Consider the following 23,319-nt stretch of genomic DNA (forward strand, 5'->3'; position numbering starts at 1 on the left):
AATGAGAGGTCTCAACCTCTGAGGGAAAAAAATACATTTGAGAGAACCAATCAAAGCCATCTCACAATTTCTGAACGAATATTGCATTAACAAACGGCCTCCTTTCCAGAGCAGTGTGCTCACAGAGCTCCTTGTGCTGGTCACGTGGGTCGCATCAGCCAGCATCAGCCAGGCTGGAATTTAGGCAACAGGTTGGGGCAATTAACGTAGCAGGTTAGAATAATTAGGTTAAGGTTAGGAAAATAGTTCGGGTTACCTAAAAGGAATATATATATATATATATATATATAGACATGAGCTTTATGTATCCAATCTAGCCATGAACGCACCCCCACCCCCCGCAAGCCTGCCTTGGCAGTGGTGACGTCACTAGGTCGAGTGGATTGAGGTGGAGGCAGCTACGTGAAAGGAAATGTTTTGAGAAACCGAACAAAGTACGTGAATTTATTTTGTTGCGCTTTTGCTCAATACTCGACTGGTTTGTGAAAAGGTTTATTTTCGAGCGTGTTCGAGTGTGTGTGGTTCGTCAGTCCCCGTTGCCCGTTCTCGTTGGAGTGAACACAAAGGTAAGAAAAATTCAACTGAGCGTAAAGTTGGTGTGGTTGCCCCGGGGTGATGTTTGTGTCGTGAACTATAGCCGCAGTATTTTATTTTCACAAATGTAGCATTGCGAACCATGACAAGTCAGTGGTTATAAACATTATACAAAGAAGCCTATTTATCGTGTGTTACAAGGCCTAGACGTGGACAATATTCATGGACCAGGTTGTCAGATCACTAAACCGTCACTTTCTGATTCTCAGTCACTGTGTCCACACATTGGCGGTAGAGTTGATAGGCTATATGTGTGTTTTTACAGGATTATGTTTAAATATGGTTAACAAACAGGAATGCATTTTTATCCTTTTACATGAAATAATGCACTTATTATTAGAAGTAGGCTAGAATATGCTAGTAGAGTATATCGAGTAAGTTAGCATTTGACTCATTCATTAAATGGATTTACATTTGCATCTCTTGTGCTTCAACTGTTTGAAACCAAATCTTGTCTGGTTTGCATCGTACTCTTACTTTTCAGTTTTGTCTATTTGTTTCTTTTTGTTTTGTTCATTTTTCATCAATTGGAGAATTGATAATGCTATCCGATAGCCTTTTCCCACAATGGGTCAACAATCCAATCAAAAATCAGATTCCCGCACACATCTCAATATTCGTTGGTATGAGCATTTTGCTTCAACATCTGCGCTTATACATTTAAACAATCTTCATAGCAAACCTTTCTCACACATTGAGGAAAATGATATTTTGTTGCCAGAATAAAAGAGCTTCACATTGTAGGCTGCTGTAGCCGACAGGGATTACCTGCAGTAGTAACCTGTTTTGCAGTCTGGAAGAATGGTTAATGAACAGAAATATCTAAAGAAATGTAATTTATAATCCATCACTCTTTTGTCTACTAGGCTACTGTTTAGCCCAAGGCTGATTTGTAGATCTTTATGCAAATTAACTCACACCGCCACTCCACAGCTCCCTTATGGTATTCCATCAGGCTTTCGGAGGTGTGAAGTGGTTCCATCGAGAGATACTGTACTTTACGGTCAGGCATTAATCCTATTTTACCGGTGCTGCAAATGTCACATAAATGCCAGAACTAAGACATTTAGCTCCAAGCTGTGGACAATAGCATGCAGACTTGTAAGGGAATTTAGCTTATCAGTTTTATTGTCCTTATCAGATCGGTTTTATGTGACGCAGATGAAGGTTCTGTATCTGGGACAGTCAGCCGGACAGCAGCTCAAGGGTCAGGTGTAGTTTCAGGCCGCACCTACAGAGCCGATACACTCCTCTGAGAGGTAGGTCACCATGGCAACCCAGTTTTTACAGGACATGATTGGCAGCGGTTGTTCCAATGACAGGTATGTATGTGAAATGCAGGTTTTGGCATTCTCTGTAGGCTTGTTGTTAAAGGTCAAATGCAGCCGTTTTTACCTCAATATCAAATCATTTCTGGGTAACAATTAAGTACCTTACCGTGATTGTTTTCAATTAAAATGCACTGGGCGAAAAGGGTCAATATCAGGGAATATCTTTATCTATATTTATCCGGATACGCATGTCCTTAATTTCATATGGAGCTAGGATATTCTCCGTAATGGGAAAGTTTCTACATGCATCCAATCCGGACCATAAATCCAGGGAGATATCTGGGATGAGATCCCTTCAAGACACGCCACTAATGCACTTGCACCCATTTATATATTTGTAGAATATTTTGATACTGCAAAGGGTATGTGTCAACATGCTGATATACAGTGGGGAAAAAAGTATTGTCAGCCACCAATTGTGCAAGTTCTCCCACTTAAAAAAATGAGAGGCCTGTAATTTTCATCATAGGTACACGTCAACTATGACAGACAAAATGAGATTTTATTTCTCCAGAAAATCACATTGTAGGATTTTTAATGAATTTATTTGCAAATTATGGTGGAAAATAAGTATTTGGTCAATAACAAAAGTTTCTCAATACTTTGTTATATACCCTTTGTTGGCAATGACACAGGTCAAACGTTTTCTGTAAGTCTTCACAAGGTTTTCACACACTGTTGCTGGTATTTTGGCCCATTCCTCCATGCAGATCTCCTCTAGAGCAGTGATGTTTTGGGGCTGTCGCTGGGCAACACGGACTTTCAACTCCCTCCAAAGATTTTCTATTGGGTTGAGATCTGGAGACTGGCTAGGCCACTCCAGGACCTTGAAATGCTTCTTACGAAGCCACTCATTCGTTGCCCGGGCGGTGTGTTTGGGATCATTGTCATGCTGAAAGACCCAGCCACGTTTCATCTTCAATGCCCTTGCTGATGGAAGGAGGTTTTCACTCAAAATCTCACGATACATGGCCCCATTCATTCTTTCCTTTACACGGATCAGTCGTCCTGGTCCCTTTGCAGAAAAACAGCCCCAAAGCATGATGTTTCCACCCCCATGCTTCACAGTAGGTATGGTGTTCTTTGGATGCAACTCAGCATTCTTTGTCCTCCAAACATGACGAGTTGAGTTTTTACCAAAAAGTTCTATTTTGGTTTCATCTGACCATATGACATTCTCCCAATCCTCTTCTGGATCATCCAAATGCACTCTAGCAAACTTCAGACAGGCCTGGACATGTACTGGCTTAAGCAGGGGGACACGTCTGGCACTGCAGGATTTGAGTCCCTGGCGGCGTAGTGTGTTACTGATGGTAGGCTTTGTTACTTTGGTCCCAGCTCTCTGCAGGTCATTCACTAGGTCCCCCGTGTGGTTCTGGGATTTTTGCTCACCGTTCTTGTGATCATTTTGACCCCACGGGGTGAGATCTTGCGTGGAGCCCCAGATCGAGGGAGATTATCAGTGGTCTTGTATGTCTTCCGTTTCCTAATAATTGCTCCCACAGTTGATTTCTTCAAACCAAGCTGCTTACCTATTGCAGATTCAGTCTTCCCAGCCTGGTGCAGGTCTACAATTTTGTTTCTGGTGTCCTTTGACAGCTCTTTGGTCTTGGCCATAGTGGAGTTTGGAGTGTGACTGTTTGAGGTTGTGGACAGGTGTCTTTTATACTGATAACAAGTTCAAACAGGTGCCATTAATACAGGTAACGAGTGGAGGACAGAGGAGCCTCTTAAAGAAGGTGTTACAGGTCTGTGAGAGCCAGAAATCTTGCTTGTTTGTAGGTGACCAAATACTTATTTTCCACCATAATTTGCAAATAAATTCCTTAAAAATCCTACAATGTGGTTTTCTGGAAAAAATTTTCTCAATTTGTCTGTCATAGTTGACGTGTACCTATGATGACAATTACAGGCCTCTCTCATCTTTTTAAGTGGGAGAACTTGCACAATTGGTGGCTGACTAAATACTTTTTCCCCCACTGTATCTAAGCCTTTATACTTAGGCATGAACGAATCCACATACTTTCAGAAATGTATCTCTGTAGTCATTACCTGATCATTTATGGATCCATATAAAAATAAAAGATTTCAATATCTCCTTACATGATATGTAATGTTCATCCTCATGTGTCTGATTGACAATAGTCTAAATCTGACTCATGATCAGTGTCCAGCAGACAAATTATTGTAACTGTTCAGGCACCGAAAATCATTGTGCTTCTTCACATGAAGGTGACATCTGAGCATACATTCGCACCATATTCAGTAGTAGGCTACAAGGCACTGAAAAGGAAACATCATATTTAATCCAAAGCACATCGCTGCTATTTCTGTTTAATCAAAATTGTGTCGATATTGAAAGAAAATATTGTCATTTCACATAACCATATGCAAGGTAGGGTTAGATAGCCCTATATGGTAAAAGACCAAGTCCATATTATGGCAAGAACAGCTCAAATAAGGAAAGAGAAACGACAGTCCATCGAGGGATGTAGCTCAATTGGTAGCGCATGGCGTTTGCAACGCCAGGGTTGTGGGTTCGATTCCCACGGGGGGCCAGTATGAAAAAATAATAATGTATGCACTCACTAACTGTAAGTCGCTCTGGATAAGAGCGTCTGCTAAATGACTAAAAATGTAAAATGTAAATGTTACTTTAAGACGTGAAGGTCAGTCAATCCGAAAAGTTCTTGAAAGTTTTCAAGTGCAGTCGCAAAAACAATCAAGCGCTATTATTCTACAATGTAGAAAATAGTAAAAATAAAGAAAAACCCTGGAATGAGTAGGTGTGTCCAAACTTTTGACTGGGGGTAGCAGAGAGAACAGTTTATGACTAGGGTGGCTGGAGTCTTTGACATTTTTTAGGGCCTTCCTCTGACACCGCCTGGTATAGAGGTCCTTGATGGCAGGAAGCTTGGCCACAGTGATGTACTGGGCCGTACGCACTACCCAAAGGAGATGAGAATGGGGTGCGTGCTCTGTCCTTCTTTTCCTGTAGTCCACAATCATCTCCTTTGTCTTGATCACGTTGAGTGAGAGGTTATCCTGGCACCACATGGCCAGGTCTCTGACCTCCTCCCTATAGGCTCTCATCATTGTCGGTGATCAGGCCTACCACTGTTGTGTCGTCGGCAAACTTAATGATGGTGTTGGTGTCGTGCCTGGCCATGCAGTCATGGGTGAACAGGGAGTACAGGAGGGGACTGAGCACGCACCCCTGAGGGGGCCCCCCTGTTGAGGATCAGCGTGGCAGATGTGTTGTTACCTACCCTTACCACATTTTACATTTACATTTTAGTCATTTAGCAGACACTCTTATCCAGAGTGACTTACGGTTAGTGAGTGCATACATTTTCATACTGGCCACCCGTGGGAAACGAACCCACAACCCTGGCGTTGCAACTGAGCTACAGGGAGCACCTGGGGGCGGCCTGTCAGGAAGTCCTGGATCCAGTTGCAGAGGGAGGTGTTTAGTCCCAAGGTCCTTAGCTTAGTGATGAGCTTTGAGGGCACTATGGTGTTGAACGCTGAGCTGTAGTCAATGAATAACATTCTCACGTAGGTGTTCCTTTTGTCCAGGTGGGAAAGTGCAGTGTGGAGTGCAATAGAGATTGCATCATCTGTGGATCTGTTGGGGCGGTATGCAAATTGGAGTGGGTTTAGGATTTCTGGGATAATGGTGTTTGTGGGCCATGACCAGCCTTTCAAAGCACTTCATGGCTACAGACGTGAGTGCTACGGGTCTGTAGTCATTTAGGCAGGTTACCTTAGTGTTCTTGGGCACAGGGACTATGGTGGACTGCTTGAAACATGTTGGTATTACAGACTCAGTCAGGGACAGGTTGAAAATGTCAGTGAAGACACTTGCCAGTTGGTCAGCACATGCTCGGAGTACACTTCCTGGTAATCCGTCTGGCCCTGCGGCCTTGTGAATGTTGACCTATTTTAAAGGTCTTACTCGCATCGGCTACGGAGAGCGTGATCACACAGTCGTCCGGAACAGCTGATGCTCTCATGCATGCTTCAGTGTTGCTTGCCTCGAAGCGAGCATAGAAGTGATTTAGCTAATCTGGTAGGCTCGTGTCACTGGGCAGCTCGCGGCTGTGCTTCCCTTTGTAGTCTGTAATAGTTTGCAAGCCCTGCCACATCCGACGAGCGTCGGAGCCGGTGTAGTACAATTCAGTCTTAGTCCTGTATTGACGCTTTGCCTGTTTGATGGTTCATCAGAGGGCATAGCGGGATTTCTTATAAGCTTCTCAGAATGCAGCTCTCCCTCCTCCTTGCGAGTCAGCAGCCTACAGCGAAACGGGTACAGGCAGATACTTTCATAGCAGGAATCAACATCATGCCTATATTACCGTTGACCAAATAATTGTTTTAGAGCAATCTACAGGAACATTGTGTAGCAAAATCACCAAAGATTACCGACGTTAAAGAAAACGCTTCGGTAAGGGGAAGGCAATGTTGGTTTTGATAATTTTAGTTTAGTTTAGCGTCCCAGCTCTAGTTGAAACATAAGTAACAGATTAAGGAACACTGCTTACAACCTGATTGGAAATCAAGGTGCCAAGTCATTTAGTGCTAGTGCTGAAATTGCCAACATTTCTGTAATTTTTTTGTTTTAAACAACTAATTGAGGACTTCGGTGCAATTTTTAAAATGTCATTACGTTCAGGTTTTTTCTTTGAGCGCGATGTGCAGATTCTGTAGAGAGAAATCAGATGAAGCCTGAACTGTGCGATGTAGTGGGGAGTTGTAGTTTCCACAGGCCAGTATTCTACGTAGTTTATTGCAGAAAACATGGTGATTAACTACAATGACCATAATCCATTGCACACCCGCTAAACTTGTCTGGTCTGTGCGAGAGAAGAGAACACATGATTGAGAGGAATAGAACGCAGTTCCTTCGCTAGCCTGATAATACATGATCTAAGTGATTGATAGTTGGTATTCAGCAGTCATAAATGTATGCCTTATTTACTTTGAAGAACTACTAAAATAGTGATTTTTTTCAGACAGCGTAAGCAGCAGCTCTATAGAGACTTTGAATTAAATATTGAAGTCGTCAAATAAAACATATCTTATTAAAGTAATGTTGAGCTGTAGCTCAACTGGTAGAGCACGGCGCTTGTAACGCCAAGGTAGTGTGTTCGATCCCCAGGACCACCCATACACAAAAAAATGTATGCACACATGACTGTAAGTCGCTTTGGATAAAAGCGTCTGCTAAATGGCTTATTATTATTATTATTATTATTATTATTATTATTATTATTATGGTTAATAAGTGATCAGCAGTAATGGGCAGTCACTACCATCATGGACTTTTATTAATTGTTTTATTCAGTGTTACAGCATTCAACCCATATAATGCAAAGTGCATTTAATGTCAACATTTTTTATCGGTATTGAAAACCGTGATTCTTTTTTAATAATCTAACCGAAATAGAACTGACCTCACAAACCACTAATCGCTCAGTACTATTTAGTGCCCTTTAGTAGAAATCCATAGTCTGTTAGCGAGAACGAAAATGTAGCCTATCCTAGAATGGGTTTTATATGGCTGACTCAACCATTTAAGAAAGGCTGACGCAACGCTCTTAAATTCAATCACATCAGATCTGATGAAAGTAGTCACTTGGAAACTAAAGACTTTCTGGCTAAACCTGCTTTGTAATATCACACCAACTGTGGGACGGTGTTCTTTCTTAAATAGCTGTATGACTAAATGCTATGGCTATGTCTATCTGTGACACAGCCTACCACAATCCACCATCCTACTCTTCCCTAGGATAGAATTGGTTGTGTACACACTTCAGTACCCGTCTCTGATTTTTAACAAAATAGCTGTATGGAGCTTCAACTTGCTCTGTGTGTTTGTAGACCGCGTGTATTAACCACAGTGTGAGATGGAATCTACTATTTGTCAGTTGAAGACACACTCTTTCAGGCACCTAAATGTACCCAAACCCCTAGTGCAAGGGGTCTCCAAGTCCCATCTACTGGATTCTTACATTTTTAACAACTGTATTTTTAACATTTAGTCCATTTGGGGACTTGTTGGTATGTACTTCTAAATGTAGGCCACATGCAATGGTGAAGAAACTCATAATTTTCCATCTGTGCGGTTCTCAGTTGGTAGCATACGTTTTCTCAAGCAGGAATACTTCTCCAGGTTCCATGTTTGATCTCTTCTCAGTCTTTCAGATCTATATCTAACAGTTTCTCTCTTCATCTCAGTGTTTCAGATCTCTATATCAAACAGTTTCTCTCTCTCCATCTCAGTGTTTCAGATCTCTATATCTAACAGTTTCTCTCTCTTCATCTCAGTGTTTCAGATCTCTATATCAAACAGTTTCTCTCTCTCCATCTCAGTGTTTCAGATCTCTATATCTAACAGTTTCTCTCTCTTCATCTCAGTGTTTCAGATCTCTATATCAAACAGTTTCTCTCTCTCCATCTCAGTGTTTCAGATCTATGTCTAACAGTTTCTCTCTCTCTCTTTCATATCAGTGTTTCTGATCTCTATATATACGTTTCTCTCTCTCCCATAGGGCAGCGCACAATTGGCCCAGCATCGTCCGGGTTTGGCCGGTGTAGGCCGTCATTGTAAATAAGAATTTGTTCTTAACTGACTTGCCTAATTAAATAAATAAAATATCAGTGTTTCAGATCTCTATATATAAGTTTCTCTCTCTACATCTGTGTTTCAGATCTCCATATGAGTTTCTCTCTCTCTCTCTCGCTCCATATCAGTGTTTCAGATCTCTATATATACGTTTCTCTCTCTCTACATCTCAGTGTTTCAGATCTGTACATACGAGTTTCTCTCTCTGTGTTTCAGATCTGTATATATGAGTTTCTCTCTCTCCGTCTGTGTTTCAGATCTGTACATATGAGTTTCTCTCTCTCCGTCTGTGTTTCAGTTCTGTATATATGAGTTTCTCTCTCTGTTTCAGATCTGTATATATGAGTTTCTCTCTCTCCGTCTGTGTTTCAGATCTGTACATATGAGTTTCTCTCTCTCCGTCTGTGTTTCAGATCTGTATATATGAGTTTCTCTCTCTGTGTTTCAGATCTGTATATATGAGTTTCTCTCTCTCCGTCTGTGTTTCAGATCTGTATATATGAGTTTCTCTCTCTCCGTCTGTGTTTCAGATCTGTATATATGAGTTTCTCTCTCTGTGTTTCAGATCTGTATATATGAGTTTCTCTCTCTCCGTCTGTGTTTCAGATCTGTACATATGAGTTTCTCTCCCTCCGTCTGTGTTTCAGATCTGTATATATGAGTTTCCCTCTCCGTCAGTGTTTCAGATCTGTATATATGAGTTTCTCTCTCCTCTCAGTGTTTCAGATCTGTATATATGAGTTTCCCTCTCCGTCAGTGTTTCAGATCTGTACATATGAGTTTCTCTCTCTCCGTCTGTGTTTCAGATCTGTATATATGAGTTTATCTCTCTCCTCTCTGTGTTTCGGATCTGTACATATGAGTTTCTCTCTCTCCGTCTGTGTTTCAGATCTGTATATATGAGTTTCCCTCTCCGTCAGTGTTTCAGATCTGTATATATGAGTTTCTCTCTCCTCTCAGTGTTTCGGATCTGTATATATGAGTTTCTCTCTCCTCTCAGTGTTTCAGATCTGTATATATGAGTTTCTCTCTCTCCTCTCTGTGTTTCAGATCTGAATATATGAGTTTCTCTCTCTCCTCTCTGTGTTTCAGATCTGTATATATGAGTTTCTCTCTCTCCTCTCTGTGTTTCAGATCTGTATATGAGTTTCTCTCTCTCCTCTCAGTGTTTCAGATCTGTATATATGAGTTTCTCTCTCTCCTCAGTGTTTCAGATCTGTATATATGAGTTTCTCTCTCCTCTCTGTGTTTCAGATCTGTATATATGAGTTTCTCTCTCTCCTCTCAGTGTTTCAGATCTGTACATATGAGTTTCTCTCTCTCCTCTCTGTGTTTCAGATCTGTATATATGAGTTTCTCTCTCTCCTCTCTGTGTTTCAGATCTGTATATATGAGTTTCTCTCTCTCCTCTCTGTGTTTCAGATCTGAATATATGAGTTTCTCTCTCTCCTCTCTGTGTTTCAGATCTGTACATATGAGTTTCCCTCTCCGTCAGTGTTTCAGATCTGTATATCTGTAACAGTTTATCTTTCTCTCCATCTCTTTGGAACACTGACCTAAATAGACTTGAATGTCTCTATAAAAAGGCTATAATTATAGTGTTGAAGACTTGGTGGAGCCTTGCAAGGACATAGCCCATCCCTTGATATTTAGTGGTTTCTCATTCCACTCAAACATATTGTTTTATCATATGTTAGCCCTCAGTTATACATTTGACAATTTGCTGACTGGGCGTCTGTAGAAATAGAACATGTGTAATCATAAACGTTTATCGCTAGGCTACACAATAAATTGTGACTTCCACTGTGATGTGTAAAACTGACCCAGAATCACCAAGATGTCGTCGTCATCATCATTCCTCGTCTGTTGTGCTTGTTAGAGAAAAGAAGCCATGTTGTGAACAACACCCATTCACAACACCACTGATTTGGTAGCGCAGTAGCCGATCCTAAACCTATCTCTCTGTGACCTCTTTCTCCCAATAGAGGACTAGATGGACACAGACCCAGATGGATGAATGATCAGGGGACATGGATGGAGATATATTATGTAATAAGGGCAGAGAAAGGGATGAGAGGCCCAAAGGTTACCTCATTGTTATTCTCCCTCTAATCATGTTGTAATCTGGAGCAGGGCAGCCGTTAACCATTGCCACAGTTACAGGGTAAATCCATTTGAATTTTATGAATTTCTGACAGCACCCCTTTTTTTGTTGTTGATTTGAACAAAACCTTCCATGCATATTTGCCTGTTGTAGAAGTGCTCAGAAAGCGACTTTTTGGACCTGAATGCCAAAACATTCAAGAGATAAAGGTGCTCAAAGTGGACCCATTTTGCATGCCCCACCATACCATGAGACATCCATGTCTTCATCACTGGAAAAGAAGAATGACTAAGATTTGATATAATTTGAAAGCTTACAAACAGGGTTGTCAAACAATTTTATAATTTCTTGAATTAAAAAATAATACATTGTCATTTCTTTTACCTTAAACATCAACGATCTAAAAACGCGTCAACTCCGATTTTTTTCATATTCGCATTTGTTGTTCCTTAGACCCTATTTACATCATCTGAGGCTTTTGTTGTGCCCACCATTGGTTGAGATACAACATTCTCTTGAATACAGGGTAGGTGTAATGGTTTGGCTGATAAATGTACTAAAATGGGAATAAAATAAAAATGTAAAATGGTACCACAAAGATGGTTGGAGGTCCACACATCAGAGAATGTTGACTTGAATGTGAATATCTATTTTTAAATTATACTGTCAATCCTCCATAGGAAACCTATTGAAATCTTATAGATGAGAATAGACATGATATTAGATGGTGGGTGGACTGGCGGCCATCTTTATGCGGTGTGTGTTTCTTTCTGTATGCCATACTTATAACATAGCGAGAGCAAATGTTGAAGAGATGCATGTCATTATAGGCACACAATACATGATCTCATCAGAACGTCCCTTCGAGCTTGGAGCTCTTTAAGAGTTTTCTGGACACGGACAGTCCAAGGAGACTTTGTCCTCTGGCTGAACCTTCTATTTCTGCCCTTTCTGCTCTTTGATTGTTTACCAGCCTTCTCCTTCTCCATTTCATTACATGGTGTACCAACTCTCCCACATTTCCTCTCACCCACTCACCCACCCACTCACTCACCCACTCTCTCTCTCATTCTCCCTTTCACTCATTTCAAGCTGTTTATCTCACTTCTGTCTCAACGCTCTCACTCCCATCCTCCCTTCTCTCTCTCAGCTCCTCACTCCGCTCGCATCCAACAACTGAACCAACAGTCGGTCAGCTCGGCTCCAACGGACTTGTGTCATCACTGGGCACCCAGCCTAATCCTGTTCTGGGCTGCAGATACGGACAGAGAGGGGGACAGATAGAGGGGATGGGATGGAAGGAGGGGGAGATGACACTGGTATGTCTCTTTCACGGCCCATCCACACCCCATCCACAAGCCCTGCCCCCAGCCCCATATGGCCCTTAAAACAGGCCCTTAAAAATACCCACCTCTCCCATGGATGCTGGGGGAGATGGAGGACAGTGTAAAGACGGGGAGTATGGATGGGAGTCACTGAAAAAATCAGTTAACTCGGTTCCTCATGAAGACATGAAATACAGCTCCAGTGTACACACTGTCATTGTCCAAGAGCTTTAGAGAGACTCCACAGGGCTGGGACCAGGGGGCAGGATTTCTGTTGGGAGTATGAGTTCAAACCACCGCCACTCTTCCCCTTTCTCCCCTTCCTCCAGATGTCTCTCCTTATTCACCCATCCTCTTCCCCCTGACAGACAAAAGAGGCCATTAATTCATAAACACCCTCAGAAGTGCTCGTTAAAGAGTAATTAAGGGTCGATGGCACTCCCGCGCCATCTCCCAGTCTGCATGGCTGGCTTTAAATGACCCTGGTGAAAATTGCCACTTTGGGCTGTGGAGCGAGGGGGGGGGGGGGGAGAGAGGGAGGGAGGGAGGGAGAGAGAGAGGGAGAGAGAGAGGGAGAGAGGGAGGGAGAGAGGGAGGGGGAGAGGGAGAGGGAGAAGGACCTCCTCCGCACACACATCTGACAGAAGCAGTTCGTTTTTGGATTCCCTTAGCTTGCTATCTGGTAACTGGAAATACAGTTCCCGGTGGGATTCTGTCTGTGTGTGCACTCGCCTTTGCCTGCTGCCCTAGGTGTAGCCTGTATGTGAGCTGAAAAAACTCATTGACACTTCCGTTCAGTGAAAGTTGTCAAAGTTCCTGTGAACTTGGGTTACCAGTGTAACGCCCCCAGAGATGGCAGGCGCAGCAGTCATATGTTACTGCAAGATTAAAGCAGCCAGTCACAGAGAGCAGGCAGGTTGCCAGCAGTAGCATGAAGCTGTGATTCCCTCTCTGCCTCCTGGCTTCAGTCATGTTCAGATAACAACCAAGATCGCCAGGGTGTTCTGAGGAGAGGTCAAGCCCTCACAGCGCTGGACCGCCATTATGGAAAGAGGGGGAAGGCCGAGTGAAAGGCAAAGAGATGGAGAAAGAGGAAATGTGATCGAGGGATAGAAGGAAGTAGGCTTGGGCGGTATCTAGATCTTCATACCTTCATACCGACCTTGTGCCATACCGGGATATTCGGTAATACCGGCACTGAACACAAGGGGTGATATTTTCAAACCCCACTGAGTCTATGTAATCTGAAAGTTAGCAATGCTAACAAGTACATTTAAATCCCATATAGAATGCTAACTAAATGCTAACAAGTGCATTGTGAACATTTTATACAGTCTCAGAAGTAAAGTATTTGCAGGACAGACATCCCAACTCATAAAGTTATACAAGTAATAAAAAAATGCTACTCACAGTTTGCTGAACGCACAAAACAAATATTAGACAGCGAGGCTCTTGATCCAGGAGGGGATTCTCTGCTGTTACCAAGTGAAGCTTGATTTTGAAAGAAGCAAACCAATAAGCTAGATAGCTAACTAGCTACTTAATTAGCAAATCAAATCCACAATTGCAGGGCATTTATCACATTTTAGACAGTTAACTTAATTGTTATGATATCTAGATGGCAAACGCAATCTGCTTTCTCTTAACGTATTGCACAAGTTGACTGCAGGTATTTACTTAAAAAGTTGCTACAAATATTCAAATGTATAAAAAAAGCTTCAAAGAAATGGTTTTGACGGTATTGACGGTATGGGAAAAAAACCTAACTCCTCATTACTGTGTTAGATGTGATCCTCTGTCCCCCTGTCCATGCATGGCTCACATAGCCATAGTCCTGATGGTGAGACAGCTGTCAAGGTTAAAGGTCGCTGCTATATCCTAAACTATCGCTGACCTTTTCTGTAGTAAGACTGGTAGAACTACCCTAATACACAGTATTAAAATACTACTTTATAATCCCAATAGAGCCCCTAGAGATTTCTACCAGTTAGGACTGTGCTTTTAACAGATTAGAATGTGTCTCTCAAGCCACTGCCTGCTCCTCCGTTTAGGGCTGATGGGTAATGCTTGGAGGAAGTTATGACTGAACTACCCAATCACCCATCTCGGCATCGCTCATTCTAGAGGAAACTCTGAGCTGTGATGTGCTATTTTACATCACCTTTCAGTCAATGAATAGAACATGCCTTCTGTGTGAATGTCCATCTGCCGAGTTCATAGTGGGCCAGGGATTAAAGCAATTACTGATTTATCACGTATCACATTTCCTCTGGATTAGTCTCAATGGGTTAGTGTCAAAGAACCCTTTCACCCCTTCTCCCCTCTATTAGTATGCACCAATAGCCTAACAAGCTGCAGTGTAAACTTGCTGAAGGTACATACACACACACACTGAGGGTGCACTATGAAACTGTTTTATTTATCAGATGGATGGCTTAAGGGTGACGGGGTCCTCTCGAGATTGCCAGGGCCAAGCAAATACATGGCCACACACAAACAGATGCCTGTTGAATGTTTGGTGTTTTGTGTGGAAGGGTTTCTGTGGAAGGAGTGATGTCATCAGCATTCTGCCTGTTTGGAAAAAATAGAAACACTTCTGTTGCCTAGAGCTGGGTTGTTTTGGCTTCCATTTTCTAAAAGAAGATCTATTTTATGTGGTGTTGGTGGTTGTCAGGAGTTTGTCCTGACCAAGAAAATGTCAGGCTCACTCACACACACTGGTTAATGCTGTGTCAGCTGGTCATGACAGTGTGATTTTTAGTCTTGGGCCAGAGATGATCCTCTTCACACAGGCTGCTTCCGTTTCGCTCCTCTGATTGTGCGTCAACCTTACTTCCTGGGGCTGGAACATTGTCACGACATCAGCGCATTGCTTATATAACACACGTGCGCTTGGGCAAGGCAAGCAGGAGAGCAGTGACTCACCCCCAGCATATACCTGCAGCGCACCAGGCCAAAGGCCATGGCAGCCACACTGACTGTCTCTCTCTGTGTGTAGAGAGAGGGAGAACAAATGAACTGTCTTGTGGCATGCCAACGACCAGCAGGCGGGTATGCTAGTGTAATGAAGTAAACCCACTCTCTTCACATTCTCTCTCTTTACTGCGCTCTCTCTCTCTCATTCCCCCTGTACTGTCACTCTGGTGCCACTGGGTTGCTCTTCATCAAAGAGAATAATTCAGCTATTCAGAGCAGCCGTGGAGGAGAGGAGAGGAGAAGAGCAGGATGTACAAAGAGAAGGTTAAGCACACGCTGAAAGAGAGTCAACAGCACTTTACATTACTGGAGAAAGAAGAGGGGCAGGGTAAGAAAGAACAAGAGATGATTTCTATTTACCGTTATGTAGTCTTTTATTTGCATATGTAGCGATTTTGGCTAAGTTAGCATCGAGCAGTGACGTCAACTTCCTGACACCTTGAAGTACAGTTGCCAGGACTCATGAATGCCTTGGCTTGTCATACGTACAGAGATTGACTCCGTTACACATGCTAATCTGAATTCCCTGAAGCCAGACATGTGAGTGAAGCCTGGGAGATGCAGCCAAGAGAATCTCATCCACATGTTGTGCTCTGGTTCTTGCCTCCACACACACACAGGCACACTCTCATTATCACACCTAATGATTCCCACAGTGACTGCACAACACTATGTCTGTGTACGCAAAGCTGTCTCTCTCACTCACTCACTCACTCACTCACACACACACAATATGGTTTATGTAGTACAGAATAGTCATGGTTCTTTCCAGGTTAGCTCATTAAGAAAATACCACGCCTGCCTTCCATTGCCTTGGAGGGGTTACACACATATGCTCATACATGTAGAATTACACACGTACATGAATAAATAATTACTTTAATGTACATGGGTAACGCTGTCCAATGTTTTAACCCATCATAGTACCAGCCCTATAGATGTCTTCAACCCTCTTCTATCATAGTACCAGCCCCAGAGACATCTTTCAACCCTCTCCTATCATAGTACCAGCCCCAGAGACATCTTTCAACCCTCTCCTATCATAGTACCAGCCCCAGATACCTCTTCAACCCTCTTCTATCATGGTACCAGCCCCAGAGACCTCTTCAACCCTCTTCTATCATGGTACCAGCCCCAGAGACATCTTCAACCCTCTTCTATCATAGTACCAGCCCAAGAGACATCTTCAACCCTCTCCTATCATAGTACCAGCCCTAGAGACAGCTTCAACCCTCTTCTATCATAGTACCAGCCCCAGAGACATCTTCAACTCTTCTATCATAGTACCAGCCCTATAGACATCTTCAACCCTCTTCTATCATAGTACCAGCCCTAGAGACATCTTCAACCCTCTTATATCATAGTACCAGCCCCAGAGACTCACTTAGATAATTCATTTGATAATACAACAGTAGCAATACAAGGATATAACATCTATAGAAGAGACAGGAATGCTTATGGGGGAGGTGTTGCTGTATATATTCAGAGCCATATCTCTGTAATGCTTAGAGAAGATCTTATGTCAAGTGGTATTGAAGTGTTGTGGGTGCATGTTCACTTGGCACATCTAAAGCCTTTTCTTTTTGTGTGTTGCTATAGGCCACCAAGTGCTAACAGTCAGTATCAAAATAATATGTGTGAAATGCTTGATACTGCATGCAATGTAAACAGAGGTCTACTTTCTTGGGGTCCTGAATATTGACTGGTTTTCATCAAGCTGTCCGCTCAAGAGGAAGCTTCTCACTGTAACCAGTGCCTGTATTCTGGTTCAGGTTATTATTCAACCTACCAGGATGTTTACAAACACTACAGGAACAAGATCATCCACATTTATTGATCACATTTTTTACTAATCATCTAGGACTTTGTTCTAAAGCTGTATCCGTACCCATTGGATGTAGTATTCACAATATAGTGGTTATGTCCAGGAAAGTCAAAGTTCCGAAAGCTGGGCCTAAAATAGTGTATAAGAGATCATAGAAAAGATTTTGCTCTGACTCTTATGTGGATGATGTTAAAAATATTTGTTGGTCTGATGTGATTAATAAGGAGCATCCAGACGCTGCACTTGATGAATTTATGAAATTGCTTCTTCCAATTATTGATAAACATGTACCTGTTAAACTGACTGTTAGAACTGTTAATTCTCCATTGATTGATGAGGAATTGAAAAACTGTATGGTTGAAAGCGATGGGGCAAAAGTAGTGGCTAATAAGTCCCCTGTAGCTCAGTTGGTAGAGCATGGCGCTTGCAACGCCAGGGTTGTGGGTTCGTTTCCCACGGGGGGCCAGTATGAAAATGTATGCACTCACTAACTGTAAGTCGCTCTAGATAAGAGCATCTGCTGAATGACTAAAATGTAAATGTAAAAATGTAAGAAGTCAGGCTGGCTGACTTACTACAAATTGAGAAATTATGTGACTAAACTCAACAAAAAGAAGAAGAAACTGAATGATGAAGCCAAGATCAATAATATAAAGAATGATGAAAAAAAAACAAAAAAAAACTTTGGAGTACTTTAAATGAAATTATGGGAAGAAAGACAAATTCAACTCCATCTTTCATTGAATCAGATGGCTCATTCGTCACAAAACCATTTATTTTAATGATTACTTCATTGGCAAAGTAGGAAAACTTAGGCAGGAAATGCCAATAATGAACAGTGAGCCATTTTATTCATGCATAACAAAACGAATAATGAAAGAAAAGCATTGCGAGTTTGAATTTTGTAAAATTACTGTGGGAGAGGTGGAAAAATTGTCATTGATCAATAATTACCTCCTGGCATTGACAATTTAGATGGAAACCTACTGAGAATGGTAGCTGACTCAATAGCCACTCCTATCTGTCATATCTTTAATCTGAGCCTAGGGGAAAGTCTTTGTCCTCAGGCCTGGAGGGAAGCCAAAGTCATTCTGCTACCCATGAGTGGTAAAGCGGCCTTTACTGGTTCTAACAGCAGACCTATCAGCTTGCCAGCTCTTAGCAAACTGTTGAAAAAAATTATTTGACCAAATACAATGCTACTTGTCTCTAAAAAAAAATGTACAACAGACTTTCAGCATGCTTATAGAGAGGGGCTTTCAACATGTACTGCACTGACACAAATGACTGATGATTGGTTGAAAGAAATTGATAATAAGAAGATTGTGGGAGCTGTACTGTTAGATTTCAGAGCAGCCTCTGATATTATTGACCATAACCTGTTGTTGAGAGAACTTATGTGTTATGGCTTTTCAACCTCTGCCATATCGTGGATTCAGAGCTATCTATCTAATAGAACTGAGGGTTTTCTTTTATAGAAGCTTCTCTAATGTCAAACACGTAAAGTGTAGTGTACCGCAGGGCAGCTCTCTAGGCCCTCTACTCTTTTTCTATTTTTACCAATGACCTGCCGCTGGCCTTAAACAAAGCATGTGTGTCCATGTATGCTGATGATTCAACCATATACGCATCAGCAACCACAGATAATGAAGTCAGTGAAACCCTTAACAAAGAGTTGCAGTCTGTTTTGGAATGAGTGGGCAGTAATAAACTGTTCCTGAACATCTCTAAAACTAAGAGCATTGTATTTGGTACAAATCATTCCCTAAGTTCTAGACCTCAGCTGAATCTGGTAATGAATGGTGTGGCAGAACAAGTTGAGTAGACTAAATTACTTAGTGTTACCTTCGATTGTAAACTGTCATGGTCAAAACATATAGATGTATTGGTTGTAAAGATGGGGAGAGGTCTGTCCGTAATAGAGATGCTCTGCTTTTTTTGACACCACAAGTTCTGCAGGCTCTAGTTTTGTCTTATCTTGATTATCGTCCAGTCGTGTGGTTGAGTGCTGCAAGGAAATACCTAGTTAAGCCACAGCTGGCCCAGAACCTAACCGCGCGTCTTGCTCTTTATTGTAATCAGAGGGCTGATATAAATACTATGCATGCCATTCTCTCTTGGCTAAGCGTTGAGAAGAGACTGACTGCATCACTTCTTCTTTTTATAAGACACATTAATGTGTTAAATTCCAAATTGTTTGCATAGTCAACTTACACACAGCTCTGACACACACACTTACCCCACCAGACATACCATCAGGGGTCTTTTCACAGTCCCCAAATCCAAAACAAATTCAAGAAAACGTACAGTATTTAGAGCCATTTTTGCATGGAACTCCCTTCCATCTCATATTGCTCAAATGAACAGCAAACCTGGTTTCAAAAAACAGATAAAGCAACAACTCATGGCCTCTTCAACCCTCTTCTATCATAGTACCAGCCCCAGAGACAACTTCAACCCTTTTCTATCATAGTACCAGCCCCAGAGGCATTTTCAACCCTCTCCCATCCATCCTCCCCCAGCTCTTAAAATCAACACACGCGTGTGCACACTGCTGCGTCTGTTCTCCCAGGTGGGCACAGCACTGGGACTAATGAGCAAAACAGGAGAAGTTCAATAACGAGTAGCCTGGAGGTTTGTGTGTTTCTGTTCGCTTGTGTGACGAGTGAACGAGAGTTTGTTTCATCTGATGCTAAATCTAAATCCACATTGATTCTGGGGTTCAGACTATGCTTTCCCCCTTCTATACAAAAATGTTTGTGTTTGATTCACCTGCCATAGTGGCTGCCATTTGTGTTGAGTGACAGATAGTTAGGAGGAGCTCTACGACTAAATCCGAGAACCATGCATTGTGTGTTTTGTTTTGACAGGTGTTTTAGCAGCCAGTCTCTGTGAAAAGGACACATCCTGACCTGTAGTGAATGGGAGGTTAAATGTTAGCTGAGGGGAACCTGCAGGTAACTGGATACCAGTGGCATCACATTTCCTCTGTGTGCTGAGTGTGTACAGTATGAGCATTCTGCGTCCCGCTGAGCTTAGCCCTCAGAGCTAACGGTGGTGCTTACCCTAGCAGATTTCTGTTCTACTCCACTGTTTCTTATTCATTCCTACATACCTGAGGGGTGTGCAGCGTGTGGGATGAACATGGCCAGTGATATTCTCGATGTTCAGGGGATGGGTTTTCCATCATTCTGCTCTTCTGGTTGTGTGTTTGTCTTTAACTCAGGGTATCTAATCAGATACATCTCAGGGGTAATCCTGAGGTGACATGGTGCCTTGTGCAGGGATGCAAACTTGCCTCTTTTCGGCGATTTATTCATTGTTTTGATCTCAAACTAGCTCATCCACGTTAATTGTGCAGATCCATATAAAAACGTTTGGGGGGGGGGGGTCTGACAAAGTGCGCATATGCAGAGTGTATCACCCCATTGAGCTATATAAAAGAGGCGCGAACAGATGGTCTTCCTAGGAGAATCTCAATTTTTTGAATTTTGCTTATCACGCTGTACCGCAAACATACAGTTCAAATGCAGAGACTCTGAGACCATTGAGTGCTTTTGAAGTGAAGGGTTAGCGCAAAATCTCCGCTGCGCTGTATCAGCAGAATGGACAGTGCCCTACACACTAAAGCAAGGCCATTTTGGTAATGAATATAGGCTACAAGATGGAAAGGGTAATTCACCTATTACAAACAGCCTATGTGAATGCAGCTGTACACACTGTCTTACCAAAATAATGCAAACTAAATGCTGAAAATAGTAGCCTAGTTATTTGTGCATGCAAACAAAAACTCTGAATAGCAGTTTGGCTTAGAATACTGACACAACTGCGAACGCAAACCAATGAATGCCAACAGAACAAAACAGCTGTACCAAGTAAGCCTAGTAAACAAAACATCAGATGGATAAAGGCATGACACCATCTGTATTTAGGCTAGTGATATTAACAGTAAACAAATGCAGTAAACAGAAGGCGAATGGAGATCCAAATAACCAAAACAGCCTTACACATTTACATTTACGTCATTTCGCAGACGCTCTTATCCAGAGCGACTTACAAATTATACAGTGAGATGCAGCCATACACAGCTGTTTCCAAACAAATAGGCCTATAGGTCCGCTTCAGACATGGAAAATCATGCCACAATACACTTCTGTGGATTTGAATTCTACCCACGTCATCAATTAAGCAATGTCAGCCTACCATAAACATGTTTTCAGAGTATTGAGATTGTTCAAATTTGTATGATGTACTTGTTATTCTATTAAAATATTTAAAATAAATGCAAATTGGTCACCTTTTTGGACCCTCATTAGTTTGTATCCCTGCTTGTGGGAGGCACTATGGTTGTTGGTGTGTGTGTGTGTGTGTGTGTGTGTGTGTACATGTGTGTTTGTGTGCCATTGCTACACTTTAGATGTCCATGACCTTAAGCAACCTAAGGAAATGGGCATCGGGTGTGACGCAGTGGCAGATGGGTTCTCCCCAACTCAAATACAACATTGTCATATCTCACTGATGTTACCTAATAAGTGTTTCCTATCCTAACCCAGTCCTTGAGGACCACCACATGGTAATCTTTGTTTTATTCCAGCATTAGCACACTTGACTTTACGAGTCAACTAATTGTTGTCCTCATTGCCCCACTGAAAGAGAAATATGATACATATCTGTAGCTGTATCAGTTCCTAGGCTGGGGCAACTCCTAGCTACTCTGTCACTCCTGTCCTTGCTGTCCCACTGAAAGGGAAAGTTATCAACTCAGGTTAACCAACAGGTCGTAAGTGAAAGGGCTGGCCTGATAATGTGTTTAAATTGAGGCTAATTAATCAGCTGTTTTCTCTCTCTCTCGCTCTCTCGCTCTCTGGCTCTCTCTCTGGCTCTCTCTCTCTCTGGCTCTCTCTCTCTCTGGCTCTCTCTCTCTCTGGCTCTCTCTCTCTCTGGCTCTCTCTCTCTCTGGCTCTCTCTCTCTCTGGCTCTCTCTCTCTCTGGCTCTCTCTCTCTCTGGCTCTCTCTCTGGCTCTCTCTCTGGCTCTCGCTCTCTCTCGCTCTCTCTCGCTCTCTCTCTCTGGCTCTCTCTGGCGCTCTCTCTCTCTCTCTCTCTCTCTCTCTCTCTCTCTCTCTCTCTGGCTCTCTCTGTGGCGCTCTCTCTCTAGCTCTCTGTGGCGCTCTCTCTCTCAAAATTCAATTCAATATAAGGGCTTTATTGGCATGGGAAACGAATGTTAACATTGCCAAAGCAACTGAAGTAGATAGTAAACAAAAGTTAAATTAATAGTTACAGTACAAATGGGAAAATAAATATGGGTTGTATTTACAATGGTATTCTTCACTGGTTGCCCTTTTCTTGTGGCAACAGGTCACAAATCTTGCTGCTGTGATGGCACACTGTGGTCTTTCACGCAGTAGATAAGGGAGTTTATCAAAATTGAGTTTATTTTTGAATTCTTTGTGGATCTCTGTAATCTGAGGGAAATATGTGTCTCTAAAATGGTCATATATTTGGCAGGAGGTTAGGAAGTGCAGCTCAGTTTCCACCTCATTTTGTGGGCAGTGTTCACATAGCCTGTCTTCTCTTGAGAGCCAGGTCTGCCTTCAGCGGCCTTTCTCAATAGCAAGGCTATGCTCACTGAGTCTGTACATAGTCAAAGCTTTCCTTAAGTTTGGGTCAGTCACAGTGGTCAGGTATTCTGCCACTGTGTACTCTCTGTTTAGGGCCAAATAGCATTCTAGTTTGCTCAGTTTTTTTGTTAATTCTTTCCAGTGTGTCAAGTAATTCTCTTTTTGTTTTCTCATGGTTTGGTTGGGTCTAATTGTGTTGTTGTTGTCCTGGGGCTTTGTGGGGTCTGTTTGTGTTTGTGAACAGAGCCCCAGGACCAGCTTACTTAGGGGACTCTTCTCCAAGTTCATCTCTCTGTAAACCCCTACAACTTATCCAGAACGCTGCAGCCCGTCTGTTGTTCAACCTTCCCAAGTTCTCTCATGTCACCCCGCTCCTCCGCACACTCCACTGGCTTCCAGTTGAAGCTTGCATCTACTACAAAACCATGGTGCTTGCCTACGGAGCTGTGAGGGGAACGGCACCTCCTTACCTTCAGTCTCTGATTAGACCCTACACCCAAACGAGGGCACTAGGTTCATCCACCTCTGGCCTGCTAGCCCCCCTACCTCTACGGAAGCACAGTTCCCGCTCAGCCCAGTGGTGGTTGTCCCACTGGCTATCCTAAGTTGAATGCACCAATTAGTAAGTCGCTCTGGATAAGAGCGTCTGCTAAATGACTTAAATGTAAATGTAGGTGATGGCTTTGTTATGGAAGGTTTGGGAATCGCTTCCTTTTAAGTGGTTATAGAATTTAACGGCTCTTTTCTGGATTTTGATCATTAGCGGGTATCGGCCTAATTCTGCTCTGTATGCATTATTTTGTGTTTTTCGTTGTACACTGAGGATATTTTTGCAGAATTCTCCATGCGGAGTCTCAATTTGGTGTTCGTAACATTTTGTGAATTCTTGGTTGGTGAGCGGACCCCAGACCTCT

The 23,319-nt window shown here is 42.5% G+C and overlaps 1 protein-coding gene across 2 annotated transcripts in view; it reads left to right on the forward strand.

Moving 5' to 3' along the window:
* Positions 1-359: 359 nt before the first annotated feature.
* Positions 360-23,319, forward strand: part of nck2a (NCK adaptor protein 2a) — a 90,404-nt gene continuing 67,444 nt past the window's right edge. Inside the window, exon 1 of one of the 2 annotated variants that reach the window (XM_084179857.1) lies at positions 360-566. The gene's annotated coding sequence lies outside the window, so the exon portion shown is untranslated. Of the gene's footprint in view, positions 567-1,735; positions 1,854-23,319 lie in introns of those variants that run through there. The other variant, XM_084179858.1, reaches the window with a different exon arrangement.

The sequence above is a fragment of the Coregonus lavaretus genome (assembly GCF_964263955.1).
Source record: "Coregonus lavaretus genome assembly, chromosome: 16".
Lineage (NCBI taxonomy): Eukaryota > Metazoa > Chordata > Actinopteri > Salmoniformes > Salmonidae > Coregonus > Coregonus lavaretus.